The sequence below is a fragment of the Aythya marila genome (assembly GCF_965140915.1).
Source record: "Aythya marila genome assembly, contig: HAP1_HAP1_SCAFFOLD_408, whole genome shotgun sequence".
In the NCBI taxonomy this organism is placed as follows: domain Eukaryota; kingdom Metazoa; phylum Chordata; class Aves; order Anseriformes; family Anatidae; genus Aythya; species Aythya marila.
In genome coordinates this window covers 33,742-52,434 of record NW_028137614.1, presented here as the reverse complement: position 1 = coordinate 52,434, position 18,693 = coordinate 33,742, and the positions used below count along the sequence as shown (strand labels likewise).

Below are 18,693 nucleotides of genomic sequence, written 5' to 3'. Positions count from 1 at the left end.
TTTTTTTTTTCTTTTAAACATTCTCAGCTTATGGGAAACCATCAGGTAAACCACAGATCGCTAGGGAAGAAGGCCCACACGAGGGAAGTCCGTGCTTTTCTTCCAGGCAGTGGCACGTGCTTGAACACGCCGCGTTCGACAAAGCAGCTCTCCCCGTTTTGCTCAGTGGCAACAGGCACGACTGCAACGCACACAGGTGTAGGCAGCACCTGCAGGTCCCAAACCCTTAACCCGTTTTTAGAGAGCACCAATTTTTTAAGTAGTGCTTTTCCCTTAATCCATGACCCCTTCTTTCCTTTATTTCTATCGGGTGGCTCTCCTCCATTTTCCTCCTCAGTGTCTGAGCAGACACTGGGAATTGTTTCCGGAGGAAGGGCACTGCTGAAGCTCCTCCATCTACTCTCCGAGAAAAGAGAGTATGTTAAAGAATTCATCTTTCCTTTCTTTTCCCTTTTTTAAATACAATTTCTGAAATCAACGCTGCGGCCTGGCAGCAAATACCTACGGGACTAAAGTTGATTCCTCATCCTCGCTGTAACGTTGTAGTTAACCTCCCAACGAACCCATCTCCCCAGGAAGCGGCCATTTGAGATGGGAAGGGGCAGAGCAAGAGGAAGCTCTCCTTAGCCTAGCTCTTCCCCCAACACCACCTCGCCACCCAGCACCAAATTCAACTCACCTGCTCCGCCCGATCACTCGAACGGGCGTCCGACGCTGGCACACGCCGCAGCGGTGGTTCTGACGTGCCTTAAATCACCTCTCCGCAGAATATCTCGGGTCTGTACGCTCAAATAACGCAGTATTTGAGAAATAACGCCCAGAGCTCACACTCTGAGTGCAGCCCAACAGCACCGAAGCACCGGTAGGCTAAACATTCCAAACCTGGCAACAAGGCTGACCCAAGCAACAGCACGGAACCCTTCTGCACCTTCAGCGTGGACATCAGCGTAAGGAAACACAGACCTCCTCGATCCAAATTTTAAGCGAGAAACGCAAAAGGTCACCCAACCAGCTTGTTTTCAGCAAGCTAAAGGAGAAATTAAGGCGACAACCGGGTGCATCCAGAGTTAGTCAGATCCTGAAGGCAGTTCCTTGGGGGAACGGAGGAGCAACGCGCCAGATGAGGGCTGCCTTACAGCGCACCCCTTAGAGGCACTGCTACGGAAGGAAGGCAGAAGGTTGGAACTCGAAAGAACTTGCAAGGCGCCCGTTAAGGGGGAAATCTTTCATTTTTTTCTCAGCAGAACCTCCCCTCTCCCCCCTACCCCCCCCATGAAGGCAGCCCGGGGACTCTTTGCTTCCTTAGGGAGAGGGCAGGGACGGGGCAGGGTGGTGGGACAGATGGCCAGAGGGTCAGATGCACGGACAGACAGACTGCCGGACAGAGGGCCCAGCAAGGCCTGACGAAGGGTTCAGGAGCGGGAGGGAAGGGCAGGGCGAGGGGAAGGGCGGCCCCGGGCCTGACAGGAGACCTTGGGCCTAACCACGGGCAGCAGCTCCGCGTCTCACAGGGCCCAGAAGGGGCTGATACAGGGGGAGGGAACACCCCAGCCCCCAGCCCTGCCTCCAGGCCCTGCGCCCTTCACCCCCCCCCCCTCCCCTAAGGGCACCCCGACCCACAGGGCCCGCAACACGGCCTGCTCCCCCTCAGGGCAGCAGAGGGGAGCCCGGCCGGGCAGGAGGCCTTTCCCCTGCCCCCCGCTGGTCTATGTAGGGCTCTAGTTACCGGCGAGCAGGGATTTTTACTGATACTGGCCGGACAACAAAGACTACTTATTAGAGAAGTACAATTCTTTTTTTCCTTGTGATAACTTTTCTTGACCAAAAAACACGATTGTGAATGAGGGAAAATGAAAGATGTAACATGGGAACGTGCGGATACTCACGATGATGCAGCCTTCTATCCGCATGTTCGCTGCGCTGCTGGGATAGCAGCTGCGGGAGCCTGGCAGCAGAGGGCAGTGAAGCCAAGCAGCTGGGATCCTTCTCTGGGGAAGGGGGCACTGAGAAAGAGCTTGCAAACAGGGCACAAGCCCTCAGCCTCTGGAGGCGGCGCCTGTCAGGCGTGAAGGAAAGGGATCCCTTCTGGGAAGATGCTGTGGGCTTGCTGAGGCTCGAAGAACAGACGGTGCTGGCTGCTACCAGCGTGCTGCAGCAGCGGCAAGACAGAGCCGTGGTGGTTTTCCTCAGCTGGGCAGCTGAGCTCCAGCACAAGCGCTCTCTCCCTGCCCCTCCTCCAACGCCAAGGGGAGAAAAGAGGCTGGCAAGGGCTCAAGGGCTGCCAGAAGGACAGGGAGATCACTCCACAAGGAGCGTCACGGGCAAAGCAGGCTCAGCACAGCCTGTTCCAGTCCAGCCCGGGGCCTGCTCCTGAGGGGGCTCTCCACAGGCCGCGGCCTCCTCCAGGCCACAGCCACCTGCTCCACCGGGGGCTCCTCCACCCGCAGGGGGGCCGCAGCGTGGAGATCTGCTCCACGGGGGACCCATGGGCTGCAGGGGGACAGCCTGCTCCACCAGGGGCACAGCCTGCTCCACCAGGGGCCTCTCCCTGCACAGGCCGCAGGGGAACTGCTGCTGTGAGCTTGGAGCACCTCCTGCCTCCTGCTGCACGGACCTTGGGGGCTGCACAGAGCTTTCTCACTCCTCCCTGAGCCAGACGCTGCTGGGCAGCAGCTTTTGTTCCCTTTCTTAGATGCAAGATCTTCTTAAATTCAGTCCAGCCAAGTAGGAAAAGTAAATGTGGACAGCTGTATCTTGGCAAAGAAGATAGTAGGGAGCAAGGAGGTTCAGCAGTCAAGATGGAAGGTGATGCCATGAGGCTTACAGGCTAGTAATGTTCTAGTGAAACCCAGCCTTCCTAAAGAAACCTGCCTACTTGATGTGAATAACAGACTCTGTTCAGCTCTTTCCTAACATAGAAACGGTGCTGACTGCTTCTTCAGAGTAACAGAAGTTCGTGATACTACTGAAATAGTTGTGGTTCAGATGTAGATCTGATTTCTCCTAAGCACACTGAATTCACAACTGTTGATCCTCCAGAGGAGGCTTTGCAATTGAACACCTGGAGAATAGGTAAATTTCCCGCTGTTGTTCTCCTCTCCTCTTGTTTTGTTTTGTTTTGTTTTGTTCCTAGTAGCATAGGCTTAAGACTCTGAAGAAACAGGCTGCTTTTTTTCATTTCCAGCACTGGCTGTTCCTCCTGAGCCCCGCCTTCTATTTTTGCAGTCATAGGATATGTGAATGTAAATTCGTGGAGAGAGGTAGAAAACTCTTTCAACTGGTGTTTTTTCGGCTATGTGGGGAGAACAAATAGAGTGGCTTTGAATATTCTGGCTCTTAATCAGAGCAGCATGTGGAGGGAGACAGATGCGTTTGCTTTTTTAGTGCAATGGCTTCAGAAGCAAGAGGGGAAAAAGCACTTTCTCTGGGAGCTGAAGAAGGTGTCCTAATCACAGGAGAGGTTTCTAAATGGCATATCTTTGCGAGGGTTCCTGTAGTCCGGAGGTTTTTGTTTGTTTGTTTGACGTTGGAAGGTTTTACTCTTAATATTCACGTCCTTCAGCAGAAGTGAGAAATGTGATTTTATTTTGTGCAGTGTCATGGACCCTCCGAAATCTCCTGGGAATGATGAATACCTCGCCCAGTACCAATGTGATGACCGTGGAAAGGAGAAAGCAAGAAGATCAAAAGAACGTGACCTCATTTCAAAAGAAACCGTTTTGTACGGCAAAGAGTCTTGTGAGCCTGGTGAGAAATTGCGGCATACTTCCTCTCTCAAGTCTGACACTGAATGTAGCTCTAAAAACCTTTCCTCCTCAGCTGTTACAGAGAGATGCCAAGATACAAAGGACAAGACTAAAACCACTGAGAAAGAGCATTACGAATGCAAGAGGGAGCATGCTCCTAGTGAAGAGAAGGAGAGTCAAAAAGCAGGTCCTTCCAGCAAGAGAAGGGTAAAGTTGAATACAAAGAATACAAACTTGAGCTCCTGATTGGCTTCATGCTGAACTCTGTGCTGTTCTTGTCCTAATCTTGGTCTCTCCATAGATAATATGGTTTAAATCCAAATAGAATCGTGCGATGAGGAAGATCTCACTGCAACAAATTCAACATCTAAAATCAAAGTTGACATTTTCCGTGATTTTCTTCCTGAGCAGAAGTGTGCGGTACTCCTTTTATATTAACGTAGAGATTATTTCAAACAGTCTTGAAGTGCTTGATGACTTAACAGTCTGCAGATTCAAAAAAACCCCGATTTGGTAGACTATTTTTTTCCCAGTTTTGAATGACCACTAGGAAGAAGGTTATTCCGGCATCAAAAAAGTCATGTGGAATGTATCAAAATTTACTGAACCAGTAAGTAAAACTTATATTTTTCTATTAGTTCCATTGTTTCAACTCTTCAGACGCTTATGGATGGCATAGATAACAGAGGGGAGATCGTGGTAATCGGAGCTACCAACAGACTGGATTCTATAGATCCTGCTTTACGAAGACCAGGACGCTTTGGCAGACACTTCCTCTTCAACTTGCCAAATTAAGAGGTGAGAACTTAAATTCAATGTTAGTGCTACCATGGCAAAGTCCAACTTTATAGGAAAAAAAAATAATTGACAACTTGAACAAAAGAGTGACACGTGGAGACACTGCGTTGTTCCATGGAGGGCAAATCTGGTACTGGATATATATGGTCAGGATGATACCACCAAGTAGTTAGTTCTATAATCAAACCTTTCATTCCCAAAGTTGTACCTGTTTGCTTAATTATTTAGTCCACTTGGGTGTTTTCATCATGAAGTTGTGTTTTTGGTCTCAATCCTTCGCTTATGAATGAATAGGGGACGTGTTTGCATTTGATTGTGCCCCGGATCAGTGGTAGTAGCTTGAGTCATAATTCTTTTCTTCTTTATAGTAATTGTAGCAATTGGAAGCATTGTGCCAGAAGTGCTTTCTGTGAATTTACTGACTGGAAAGCAAATGTGATGAAGTAATGAGACTGTCCCAATGAAAGCTTGCTAAGTTTTAGAGAAGTTTTTTGGACAGCAAAGAAATGTTTCTGGATAAATTTTTCATTACAGTATTTTCCTCTGGGTCCTTAGGTCTCGTAGTTTGGAAACTTGTTATTGAAGCTATAAATGCCTTTTCTTTCACTGTAGGTTCCTAGAAAAAGTTCAGTATAACAAATAAGAAATATTCAATTTCCTGGTTGACAATGCAGAGTGTATATTAAATAACTGTAAAATACTTGAAAGTTGAGCAAGTAAGAAAAGCGTATTAATAGATGAGGGGTTTTGAGGGAGGACTGTTTCTTTTGTCTGTTTGTTTGCCTTTTGGTTTGTTTGTTTCTTGTTGGTATTTTTAAGGAAAACTTGGGACAAGCTAAAATGCAATGATTTTGCTTCAGGGTTGGAAAAGAAATTTTCAGGATTCATACTTGTGACTGGACCCCTCAGCCACCGGACATGTTGCTTGATGAACTAGCTGAGAAATGCATTGGTAAGACTGAAACAGAAACGGATTCTTGCCTGTGACCAAGTTGTAAAGAACCTTAGCTTGTACCAGGCAGTACCCATGCTCTTGTGCCTTGCTGCACAACTAGTCAACGAGGCAGCTGGCACGCCTTCATAGCAATCTGTGTGAGATCCTTTCATCTATTTACTCTTTGTTATCGTTCCTCTTGTTGTCTGAGAACATTAAATGGTTCTGGGGCATCTTCCTCAAGAGTATAGTTTTTGATGAGGAGTCTGCTTCAGCTGCATAAGCGCAGGATATCAGGCAGTGAGCAACATGAAACTTCCCTGCAGAGCGGTAGCACTTTGAATTCCCTGTTAAGCTGTTTGGTTTTGGCATTACAAATTCTTTAAATGTTGCATGTTGTAAACCTGGGCCTTGACCAATGTAACGTTTGATTTTTGTTTGTTAGGAGACTGTGGTGCAGATATCAAATCTTTATGTACTGAAGCTGCGCTGTGCTCTCTACGCCGATGCTATCCTCAGATTTATGCAAGTAGGGAGAAGTTGCTACTAGACGTTAATTCTATTAAAATAAAAGCAAAGGACTTTTTCATGGCTATGAAGAAGGTTGTTCCAGCTTCAAACCGGATCAAGGCTTCACCCGTACAAGCACTATCACCCATTTTCAAGCCACTTTTTCAAAGATCAGTAGAGAATATTTTACAAGTTGTGCAGAAGATCTTCCCGCATGCACAGCTTGCACTAAAGGAGGACCGACAGCAAGGTATAACCACAGCATCCACTTCTTTATAATTCTGCTAAAGCAAAAACTTGCGGTTTGTGCAATCAACTTATAGCTTTCAGACATAATGGTGGTAGAATTTTATTATTTGCATGTGCATGTCTTTTTTTTGGGCAAGTCTGGAATACAACACATAGGCTTTATTGTGGATTCGAAACTGAAATGCCAAATGGAAGCTCTGAATGACTCAAAACACAGTAAAGGACGATGCGTTCTCTACTGAAGCATCCTGCTTCTGACGGCAGCTAAGATAATTAGCATTTGTAGAGGTTGACTTGAGGTTTGAAGTATAAGGCACCTATTTTTCTTTAAAAAATCAAAACTCAGATCTTTGGAGGGGAAGCATTTCTAGGTCAATGTTTCTAATTCCTTTCTGAAGAATGTCAGGACCAGGATACAAGTATAACTGGTCTAAGCTAAATATTGTTTTAGCTACCATCATTTTTAACCAGTCTCCTAATTTAAATGTTTGTGGATCATACTATACACGTGAGATCAATTAGCATTGATATTTACTAGATGAATGGAATTCTGTGGCCATCACATCCTTTATCCCCGTGCTTTCATTGTGGGAACCTCTTCCAGAAAGAAATGGTCTTGTTTGTTTTTGTTTTATTTTAGCTATTTAGCAACTGCAGAAATTGTTCGTAATCTTCTTTATTCTAAGGGGGAGAAAAAAATCACCAAGAGTAGCGTACCTTACACGTACACATCAGTGGGACTTAGTACAGCTTTGTAGGGCCTTGTGCCATCTCCTTAGATCTGTGGTGGGCTGAACTCTAGGAAATAGCTTTCAGTGTGTGCTCTCAAATGAAGAAAGGGTTTTGGCACTGATTTAGAAGCTGTATTAATGGAAGAGAAAGAGTCAAAGGCTATTCAGGAAAGTTAACAAACCTCTTTTGCCTTTCAGAGCATTTCAATCCTATTTTACAAGATGATATGTTTGGCAGTGATGACGTTGCATCCTTGGTTTCTGGAGATGAATTAAAAGATGGAATGCCTAACGGACCAGAGAAAAAATGCCTCTGTTTCAGCAGGTAAAGAAAGATAGATCCCTGTTACGTTTAAATTCTCAGGTCTGCTAAGTCTTTGTAAACAGTTCCAGCTGTTAAAAGTGCGAGGGGTGGTAGACGAAGGGGCAACATCAAGTTTGTGTGTTGAAGGGGTGCTTGGTATTCACAAGAAGAAAGGGTGGAGGGACTAAAGTTGTAATGAAGTTGCTCTGAATGACCAAATTGAAAAGCCCAGGCTTCTCTTCGTAAGCCAAAGTGATCCGTAGACTACCAGAACACGTTGACTTAATCCATGGCATTCTTTGAAAGACTCAAGACCACATAAATGTGCTGTCTGTCCTTTTAGCTAAAAATACCCCAGCTTTATGGGTTTGTGTTGCCACCTTTTGCCCTTCTGTTTTCCAGGATTGTTAAACCAGTAGTGAATTATGTAGCAGAAAGAAAACCGAGAAAGGGCTTGTTAAAACACCTTGAGAAAAAATTGAATGGTGTCTTTATTTGTTAAGCCACCAAGTTGTGTTAATCTTGTGATATTTTAGTATGGAAGTCATGCAAGCCCACAGTTGGAAAGTTAGATCATGTTGTCACAGCTGGATCAGTTATTTTTCTCAGTTTCTATTGCTGTGCTGTCCAGAAGATTTTCTGTGCTTTAGAGCAAGGCTAAGTCTCTAGCATCTTTGATTTAAGCCAGCAGAGGTACAGCCTGATTGTAGTGGGGAAACAAATGCTCCTCACCAATTTATTTTTAAATAAAAATAAATTTATAATAAAGTAAATAATAAATATATAATAAATAATAAATTTATAATAAAGTAAAGCAAGATTGCAGGGATATTAATTTGCAGTCTTGGTTTAGTAAAGAATAGGAAACACAAGGGAAGAAGGTGAAACAATTGGAATGACTGAATAACTTAACTGGAAATCTTACATGTATTTAATGTACCGCTGCCATTTGGATTATTTGGGGAGGGAAAAGAAAGTCTATAGGAAAATTACTTGGAACATCTGTGTGTCTATTCAGCACCTCATTTATAAACTTGTTTTCTTAACTCCTGTTCTAGGAGTGCTTTCTGTGAACCAACATCATGCCAGCCCCGTCTGCTAATAGTAGGAAAAGAGGGGTACGGCCAGGTTTCTTACGTGGCACCCGCGGTGTTGCACGCTTTGGAGAAGTTTCCCGTTCACACCCTGGACCTTTCTGTTCTGCTTACAAACGTTGCATCGCCAGAAGAAATCTGCGGACAGGTACCTTTTTTTCTTTTTCTTCTCATCGGATTCACTGAATATATGTAAAGGATCAATGGAGTTGCAAGTAAGGTGAACAAAATTCATTGGTAATGGAGGTGGCCTTGTTTTAATGTGCTGGGATGTTTGCTTCTGTCTGAAAATCCCCTTTTGTTTTAGACAGCACCACAAACAATCTGGATGTTGTACATGTCGACATTTTCCATACCCAGTTTTACAGTGAGGCTGTTGCTAGCAGCTCAGGAAGCTGGGCGGTGTTGCTAATGAACATCTCTTTGTGGAAAGAAATGCTGCTCATGTCACTGGGATCCAGAAAGTAGTTCTCATTGCCTCCTAAGACTGTGTGCTCCCAGTAGATGGCTCTGTATCAGACTGCATGTCGGCTACTTTTTGTAGGCTTCTTCTAAATTATATTAGTAAGGCAACCAAGGTTTGGGGCTTCTGTTTATTTTGTTTTCGCACGGACGTACACAACTTGTGCTGTTGCAGTATGTGCAATAAAAGCATTAACATTCAGAAAACACTTCATTTGCACGGTGATGTGGTTTTAACTAGAAAAAATGAACAGATTTGGTGTTTTTACTTTTAGGCAGGAAATCCATTTTCTTGTTTGGCATCACTACCTTAAAATATTTTTACCTTTAGTGGAAACATTTGAGAGCCATACAAGTAAGGACAGACATGTTACACGACTGAATACTGATGTGTCCCTTAAGAGGGACATTTCCTTTCTTTGTTATGCGATGATTGTGGCTGTGGCCATATAGCTACGGTGTCTAGCCACTGCCTGAATATATCCTTCCCATCTTCTGACTAGAGTTCTCCGAATACTGATAATCTGAAAGGGTGCACAGAGAAATTCCTTATGTGAAAGGATGCTTGCCACTCTGTTCACGCAGTTTCATTTCATGGGGCAGTCAGATGGCTATGTAGCTATGTATTAACAGGTTATTCTATGTGTTTTAGTTTTCTTACCCAAGCTTTCCTTTTCACTAGCTGATCCGAAATGCTCAGAAGACAGCACCAAGCACAATTTATGTCCCAGATATCCATTTATGGTGGGACAACGCTGGACCTGCCTTGAAACTTACTTTTCTAACTCTACTACGTAACATTCCAGCATTTTCGCCAGTTTTGCTGCTTGCTACGTCTGATGTACGTCACTCAGATCTCCCAGAAGAGGTATTTGTCAATACTTTTCTTACTATTTCTTCAGTGTCTTGTAATTTATATATGCTTTCAGCATCAAAATGCTGTGCTTTCTTAAATGCATGCTGTTATTACTCAGGCACCCTAACAAATCACTTAAAATTTGCTTAGAGAAAAAGAATACTGTGAAAGCATCTGCTTCAGGTTTTTTCTGAGTCAAGCAAGTGACTTTCACCCCCTTCTCACACATGCAAATAATAAATTAATACAATAATTCTGGTGGCTACAAAGTGGTTCAGTCAAGAATATGAAGTGCTTGAAATGACAAGAGGATGTTCTTACTGAAGAGATTTCTTCTGACAGTCTGCCATTCCATGCTATGTTGGGTAAACTGCTAATAATGCAATTTAGTAGAGAATTGAAACACTTTGATTAAAAAAATAAATAAATGAATCAGTTTCTTTCTTCATATAGGCCAAAGCTTTCCAAGCTGGAAAGCTGAGTTCCAATTTCTGCTAAAGTAACTTTGGAATCGAATTCTAGTTGTATTCCTAAATAAACTGTAGTAAAAGTACGTGCAGAACTTCATTGACTTCTGAGAGTTTACATTAAGGGAAGGTGCCCAAAACAGGACCACGCTGTTGTCATTCTGATGATTTGGTCTCAGTCATTGGGGGAAGAGAACGGGTCTTACCTAGACGTGTTTATTATCAACTGCTTTGAAAGTGCTTGAGTTCCCACAGAAGTTTTTGTACAGGCTGTAAATTCCTTCTAAAATAAGTAGTGAAATTCCTTACCTACCTTTTAATACTAGAACTTGAAAATGGAGGAAGACGTAGAGGTACTAGCTACTTCAGACACCTTTTGGGAGAGAAATAAAAACTCAGCAAAAAGCCCTCACTTGTCTGCTGAAGTCTTTCTCTTCCCTCTATAGCCATAAAGGTTCTAAGTAAAGGCTGCAGCAAGGCAAGTAAATACAAAGGAGGCGCTGTTGGATGTGGTGAAAGCCATTACTTTATCAGTGTAGCGTACAATCCCTTCACCGAGCATTAATTCTATAGGTGATTCTTAAAGGTGATATTTGAATTTGCTGTGCCAGCCTGTGAAAATGTAGCCTTTTAAGGCCAGGAAGATAACTTTTTTCAGTTTGTGTTCTTCAGGTTATTATTAATTTGAAAAGGTACTCGTCTTTTTGGAATAGAAGATGAGTTTTTTGTGGCCTTAAATCTGAAATATCTCTCGTCCTTCTGCTTTAGATCCAAAAATTATTTAATAAGGAATTTGGAGAAGTGTGCAATATTGAGTTGCCTGGTAGGGCAGAGAGAGCATCTTTTTTTGAGGACCTAATTCTAAATGAAGTGGCTAAGCCTCCTGTAAAGAAAAGAGGTGAGGAGGATATGAGAAGTACATCTAAAACTTTCCTATCGAAGTTACTAGCTCGTTGGGCTTTGCTTTGGTGGTCATTTTCTGTCAGTAATTTGTCATATGCTTGTATTTGAGTACTGTAAATTGGCTAATTTTTCCTGTTGAATTGAAGTTGATTGGACATTGGAAGTCGTGCCTGTAGCACCACCAGCTGAGCCTCAGAAGCCACAAGAGTGATCCCCACAAAAGTAGGGATGCTGGAGGAGGAAGAGGAGGATACCTTGCGTGACCTTAGAATTTTCTTGAGGGACGTTACTCACAGACTTGCCACTGACAGACGTTTCAGGGAATTTGCAAAGCCCGTTGACCCACAGAAGGTAAAGTAGTGCTGATCTGTGTGTGTCTGTAACTTCTCAGTGTTCGTATTTCTCAGCGTTTTGGGTGAGGTTCAACTTTGTTTTTAGGGCTGCACTGTAAGGATTTTGCAAGAAGCAGAGGCAGTGCTTTTACTTCTGCTGACTCTCAAATGTCTCTTATGGGATTATTCGCTGAAAGCCCTGGTTTCATTCTAAAAAGCCAGTCCAAATGCCAACACAGTTTGCTCGTGAAAAGGCTTTGATATGTAGGCGTGTCACAGCACTGAAAAGCACAGAGATCTTTCCTTATAATTACAAACAGTATTTACAGGACTACTTTAATGAAGTCTGAAGCCCTTTATTGGACTGTCAGTTCCTGTGGGAACAGGAATAAGAGCAGCAGTTTGTAAAAATAAGTTTTGAGATCCTGTTCTCTGTTTCATCTGGAACTCCTCAATAGGAATCAACCATAAGTGCAGTGTGTTTTCTTTTTCCTCCAATTGGCTGCTTAGATGCCTTTTTCTCCTTAATTTATGAGATAAGCCTAAACTAGGGGCGTATATTTCAAAGACAGATGTAACTTGAATATACCTGCGGATCAGCAAAGTCCTCTTCTTGTGGGCATTCACTGGCTTTTCTTCCCCTTTTCTCCTAGGTTCTTGAGCTGTGAAAAATCTAGACAGATACATATGTCCTCATCTGAACTGGTCATTAGTCTCCTCTTCTGGTCTGAGGGAAGAAATGAGCACCTCAGGGCCCAGTTATCTCATTCTAAAGTAGATGCCTGCAATAGGTACTTCACAGGTGCAATTCATGCACCTTTTCCTCAATGTCGACAACGAAGAGAATGCCGGATGGCTTGCTCAGCTTTCACTGTTGTGATTTTCTGAAGCAAAGTGAAATGAATCTCCCACCCTCAGTGTTTCTTCTCTACCATGCATGTGCTTCTGACCTCCCTACTTCTTGTTGTCCTCTCCTAGCCGCTCTAATGAAAAATGAAAGAGCCCTTCCATTTTTGAGAAGCAAACTGATTAATTTCAGCAACTTCTGATGCATCGCAAATGTTCAGGGTTTTTAGGAAGTCGTTTATTTAAAGTTTTCAGAATAATTTTGGTAGACAGTGTGCAAGGTTATGAAAACCTCTGAATGCTTGTATTTGATCTGCAGGTACCTGACTATGCCACAAGGATTAAAGAGCCGATGGATCTTTCAACAGTTCTGACTCAAACTGACTCGTGCCAGTACCTTGCTGCAGGAGACTAGCTGAAGGACATCGATCTAATCTGTAACAATGCCTTAGAGTACTACCCGGATCAAAGATCTACAGGTGAGGATGTGCTTTTTAGCCCTAGTTTAAAAAATCTGTCAAATGTATAGATGGAGAAATGCTGTGTGCGGACAATAGACTTCGGATGGATTAGATGATTTTGGACGTCCAGACTGTAAATATTTTATCATTTTGCTACTTGGGCATGGAATTGTGATATAAGTGTTCCCAAGGAACTAGTGCTTTTGTTTTAATTAACTTCGATGTTGTTATGCTGAAAATATTCACTGAGAGAACCTTTCGGAACCAACCTATGAAGAAAGCAATTTTTTTCTGTGATCAAAACAGTTTCATTGGTTGGTAGACAACATTCAGTTAAAGTGTGTAAAATTTCAGATCGTCACAGCGCCTATGTTTTGCAAGACACTGCATATTCAATGGTGAGGAACGAAACGGATACAGAGTTTGGACGACTTTGTGAACAAATTAAAGAATCTCGTGAGAAAAGAGGTACGTGGTTTAACGCTAAGGATTTGAAGACTTGTCTCTGCATTTGTAACTGAAAATGCACGACGAAGATCTTTGGTATCTATTCTTTCTTGCAAGGTCGCACCTCTGCAGCGTGTGCTCCATGCGACAGCTCCAAGTCACCACAGCAGAACCCTGCTACTGAAGACGAGAAACCAGATGAAGAGAGTAATGAAAATGAGGAGATGCCAGCGGCACCTGTAGATGCCAGTACACCCATTTCTAATGGCAAGTTGCATTTTATTCAGCTGCTCTTGTCGTTAATACCTTCTCTGTTCTTGAGGCGCAACAGGTGTCTCTGATGCCTGGCTCTTTATGGCAGAGGTAGTTTGTTTTCAAATTGACTTCCAAATGGGAGAGAGAAATCCAGAGGTCATTCATTCAATATAGCGATGAATTAAAGTTCAAAGAAAGTTGGTTCATTTGATGTACTCTTACTGGAACTTCATTTTGTAAACAGAACGACCCCCCACTCAAGAATATCACAGCTTCCCTCCCATACTAAAAATGATAGTACTCACCCTTGTAGGAGCAGCAATGTGAAGAAGGTCAAGGGCAGTAAGAAGGGTTCAAAGCTTTGATATAACAAGCCTTACACTTTTTTTGACAGAGCTCCTAATAAGCATCTTTAGCAAGGTCTGGAGATGGGAGAAAAACTCAAACTAGATTTTAATTCTAGGATGTATAATGTCAAGCTTGACTGTTCCTCTGAACAGTCAATTGAATTTAATTTTTTTTAATTTAAATTAATTAGTTTAGTTTTTTTAATTTAAATTCAATTGAATTTAAAGTTTTGAATTTAAATTCCAATTGAATTTATTGAAAAAAATTCCAATTGAATTTAAAGTTTTTGTTGTTGTTTTTCACGAAACACTAAGTTTATGTGAAAGGTTTTGCTGCAATATCTTTTTGCCAAGGATATTAAGCTTAAGTTATCCACAAGAAAATGGTGGGGAGAGGGAAGCTTTAGTTTTGAAAGCTTTTTTTTTTTTTTTTTTTTCTCTCCAGGTTTTTCTTGAGCACAGCAGCGTTTCAGTGTCTGCCTGCCATTAGTTGCCCCACTACCAAGTCAGGAGGGTCAATTAAACTTGCGTGAGGCAGAATTTCTTTATCTGAATCTACGTGGTTCACATAAATATATTCTTGTTTCCTTCTTTCCCTAGGATTATTCTTCTCCCAGTATTGAATGTTTCAACGGACACCGTTTAAGATCAATGAGCAAAAGCATCCTGCGGTGTTCAGTCTCCAGCTTTGAAGAAAGTATGGCGATACTGAGGGGAAATGTCAAGAGGAGATGCTTTTCAAGGTACTGTATTTCTATATGTTCAATCTCTGTTCGATTTGTAGATTGAAAAGCAAGAGAGAAAGCATGTGCAGTGAGTTGTGGCCTGATAAACCTCCGGCTAAAATCAGCAGAGGCCTATGAGCATGCTGATGGTGTACCAGTACCTTAAAACTAGAGTCCCTCTTCTCAGTGAAAGTCTCCCGCTTTTCTAAAAAAAACTGTTTTTTTTTCCCAACCCCTTTGAGGTGTTCTTGTGGTTTAACCCGGCCGGCAGCTAAACATCACACAGCCCTTCTGCAACCCTCCCACCTCCCTCTCTGGAATGGGGGAGAGAAATGGGAAAGTGAAGCCCACGAGTTGAGATAAAGACAGTTTATTAAGACAGGAAAATAATAATGATGCTGCTGATGATAGTACTGCTACTAGTAATGTGTACAAAACAAGTGATGTACAATGCAGTTGCTCACTACCCGCTGACCAGTGCCCAGCGTACCCCCTAGCAGCCCGGCTGCCCCGCCCTATCCATGGTGCAGCGTGTTGCCATAAGGCATAGAATTCTTTGGCCAGTTGGGGTCGGCCATCCTGAGTCTGTCCCCTCGCAGCTGTTGCTGTGCGCCGATTCTGATCGCCAGTAGGACAGTGAGACACCGAAAGGTCCTTGGCTTGTTGTAAGTACTGCTCTGCAGCAATTGAAACATCGGGGTGGTATCAGCACTCTTCTAAACATCCTTTCACACATTCTAAGCCAAAACATAGCAACCTACCCACTACTAGGAGGAGAACTAACTCTGTCCTAATTGAAACCAGGACATGTATCTTTTCCACTTGGGTGCTATTGCTCATAATTTTGAGAATTCAACATGAGCAAGCTAGGAAATGTGGGTACATACAGAACCGCGTGTATATGGCACGCAACAGACTTGGGATCTGGATCCTGCGTGAGGCCTACAGGCTTCTCTTTGTATACCATAGAGCACTGGCTTGTAAACATGGTGAAATTTCCCATCCTTGATGGGTCTAATACAACAAGTCTTTTCTCCCTTCTCTGCCCTGTCCTCTTTCTTAATGTAGGCAGTTGAGAAAGCCAAAATTGGAACGAAAAAAAGAATATAACACAGGTAAGTGGCTGTAAGTCCCCGGGATACCTATTTACGCTGGTTACTGAAGAGGATGGCACTTGGTCACTCCATCGCTTTCATTTGGCCCCAAAGCCTTCTGTAGTCAGCTGAATTCACTCCTCAGTGACTTTTCTGTGAAGAGAGGTAGGTGCAAATAGGAGATTTTATGAATTCCTTGGGGAGGGAGCAGTGTGAATTGCAGCTTGGTAGGCACAAAGCAAACTGTTCTAATTGTGCAAAGTAAATCGATACTTGATAAGTTCAAACTTAGTTTTATAGCTGGCAACCACAAAAGTAAACCTTAGCTGTGATCCTACCAGCACAGTGGTGTAGCTCTTCCCTTCCCCTTGTCCTCTTATCTCTTTTAATGACAGTGCAAGCAACAAACCTGTGCCAAAGGGTGCTGTATGGTAAACAATGGGCAGGCTTTTTTCTAAAAAGCACGAGTTTGAGTTATGTGGTGTTTGGGTGTTTCTCTTGAAACGATTCTTACCTCCTTGAGCTGTTAGATCATAATGCAGGAAATGGAAGTGCTGCATGCATAAACAGAGTAATCAAACATACACCTCTTAGGAAGAGGCTTGCAATGTCATAGTGTTTGTTTTGAGCACTGTTAGATACAGTTTGACATGAATGGAGTGAAAACACCTTAGAGAAAGGTGTTGATTGTTCTCACTTTTCCAAGACAGAAATAACTGGAGTAGATTTCCCTCCTGCATGGAACAAAAGTTGCACGTTTGTTTTTGTCTGGCTAGCTTTCAGTCTCTTTAAAAATTTCCCTACAGGTCCCAGTTTTAAGTAGACAGTTTAAACGTGCAGAGCGATAAAGAAGTGGAATGCAGTGGTTGTGACAACAACTTCTGATCTGAAATGTAAAGAAAAATCAATCCACTTCAGGGTGCCTTTTTTGTTTGTCTGTTTACATTTTACAAGAGCAACGGTGAAATAAGGAGAATCCCATCTTCACTGTTTCAAAATACTTTGTTTCTGCGTTTCAGTCAGCAGAACATTGAGGAGTAGAGCTGGTGCAAAAACTGTGAGACGAGTCCACGGAGAAAACAGGGACTTGGAGCTGCGCCGCAGCTGTAGAGTCGGACACAGTCGGTACTCGACTACTAACTCGTCCATTCTATTTGACAAACTTATGACAAAGTAAGTCATCTTTTCTTGCAGACCTCTTAGAATGATCTTTCTTCGCAAGCCTTTGCACTATGGCATGATGTTGGCCTCGACTTGCTCTTTATTTTGACAGCAAAGAGTTATGGCTGCTCCTGGCATTTCCTTCATGTTCACAGGGAGACACCGTTACCTGGCTAGATAAACAGATTTTCTTGAAGGTGCTATTTCAGCATATAAGAATTGATTTAAAAAACAACAACAACAACAACAACAAAAGTGCTTCATGGCTTACTAGTTTTGTAATCTCACATTTCTCCAGGAATACTTGATTTGCTGCATTTCACCATTACACTCGTCAGCGCCACTGATTCTGGTTTATCACTATTTGCATTGCAAATATCCTTGTCCAAAGCTTAAACTGATGTATGCACTGCTTGAAAACAAAACCTGAAGTTGCAGAGCAGAAGACTCAAGTCATTATGTTAGCAGCTGTGTAACCATACTGCTTTCCAAGCATAAGATGTCCAGCTTATTTTGTTTCTATGAAGAGTTTAAATGGCTCCCGTTAAGCAAAGATGTCCTCACACTGATACTTACTATTAAGCAAGGATTCCACCTCCTTTGGCTGAGGTCTGCTCCCTTACTCATATTCGAACATTCATCCAAGTAGCCTGCAATTCCACCCTCTCGGGGGAAAGTCCATAGAATAGAAAAGGTTCCTCCAGTCTCTTCCTCAGCCTTTTTTTTTGAAGCATGCAATAAAGCAAAACATTCACAGGCTGCCCTTCCATGCAAAACAAGGCAAATTAGTAAGACAGGAGCCACAAAACTGATTGACCTTTAAAGTTAAAATGAGATTTGAAATAGATCGAGTTAGCAAGTGTTGTAAGTCTGTAGCTAAGTCTGGTTTTGCCAATGCAGCACAATTCCCTATCACGTAGCCAGAGCTGCTTCTGTAGCTCCAAGAAGCAAAACTGCTTTGAACAAATACTGTGTCATCAAAGCATTCGTTGGCTCAGTAGGCACGGCTCAGGTTCAACAAGTTTGTGAAAAAAAGAGTACTAACAGAAGCAGCAGGGTCCAAAGAAACACTTAAGGGGCTTTACCTTGAGTGTTATGCACACTGTCAATAGAAAAGCACTGTAACAGAATCTGCCACGGCAGTCTGCATGTTACTGAAAGACCATCGGAGTAGGACTGCAGCAAGATCGTTCCGAAGTTACAAAAAAAACATATGGGGGTGGGAGTTTAGTTGCGTTAGATAACACAATCTTAGATAAAGATTTTGGTCTTAACGTAAAAGTAAGGATGTCTACTGATCTCTTCAACTCCAACAACTGAAGCCCAAGTCTGAAAAATCGCCTTTAAGAATGCAAAGAAAATATTTAACTCTTCTGTATGTTCATACTTTGCTATCAAGCAAAGGAATGAATGCTGATGCCTTAACTATGTAGGGCTGTAGCTTACAGAGAGACTACACCTTCCTGTTTTTTTCACTTTAAAAACGTTAAATGCACGTGAAATTATTTCGGGGTGTTTTCACATGCAAAGCCTAATGCAGTGCATGCAAGCCCTGTCATCTTCTTCCTCTAGTAGTGTCGCGTTAAGGGGTGTAGCCGATTGACCGTCACGGGTCCCGTCGGATTCAGGGTGCTGAACTATCACGGTCACGGACTCACCAACAACGCAGTACGGCCTCGCTCTAGTCGCGTTCAAGGAGAACTCTCACAGCTAGGAAGAATGCAATTAAGTGCAATTTCTTACGGCGACAGGTACACAGGTTCTTTGGATTGTCAGTGATAAATTCACTGTCTGCAAAAGCAAGCTAGCATGCATGAAATGCACAGGCACACAGCCTAGGTATTAAGACATTAAAAAGCATCAAAACTCTACAGATTTCTAAGATTCCACAGAGACGCCTGGTATAAGCAAGCGTTCAGATCTTACCCCACGGCGTCCCAATGGAGTGGGGGTGGGGGAGTGAGAGGCTCA

At 43.0% G+C, this 18,693-nt stretch overlaps 1 pseudogene across 1 annotated transcript; it reads left to right on the top strand.

Moving 5' to 3' along the window:
* Positions 1 to 1,341: 1,341 nt before the first annotated feature.
* LOC309890684 (ATPase family AAA domain-containing protein 2-like) lies at positions 1,342 to 10,748 on the top strand (annotated as a pseudogene). The gene is made up of 5 exons: positions 1,342 to 1,352; positions 4,385 to 4,544; positions 5,405 to 5,496; positions 5,924 to 6,162; positions 10,725 to 10,748. The product of its transcript is annotated as an ATPase family AAA domain-containing protein 2-like (transcript).
* The last annotated feature ends 7,945 nt before the right edge of the window (positions 10,749 to 18,693 follow it).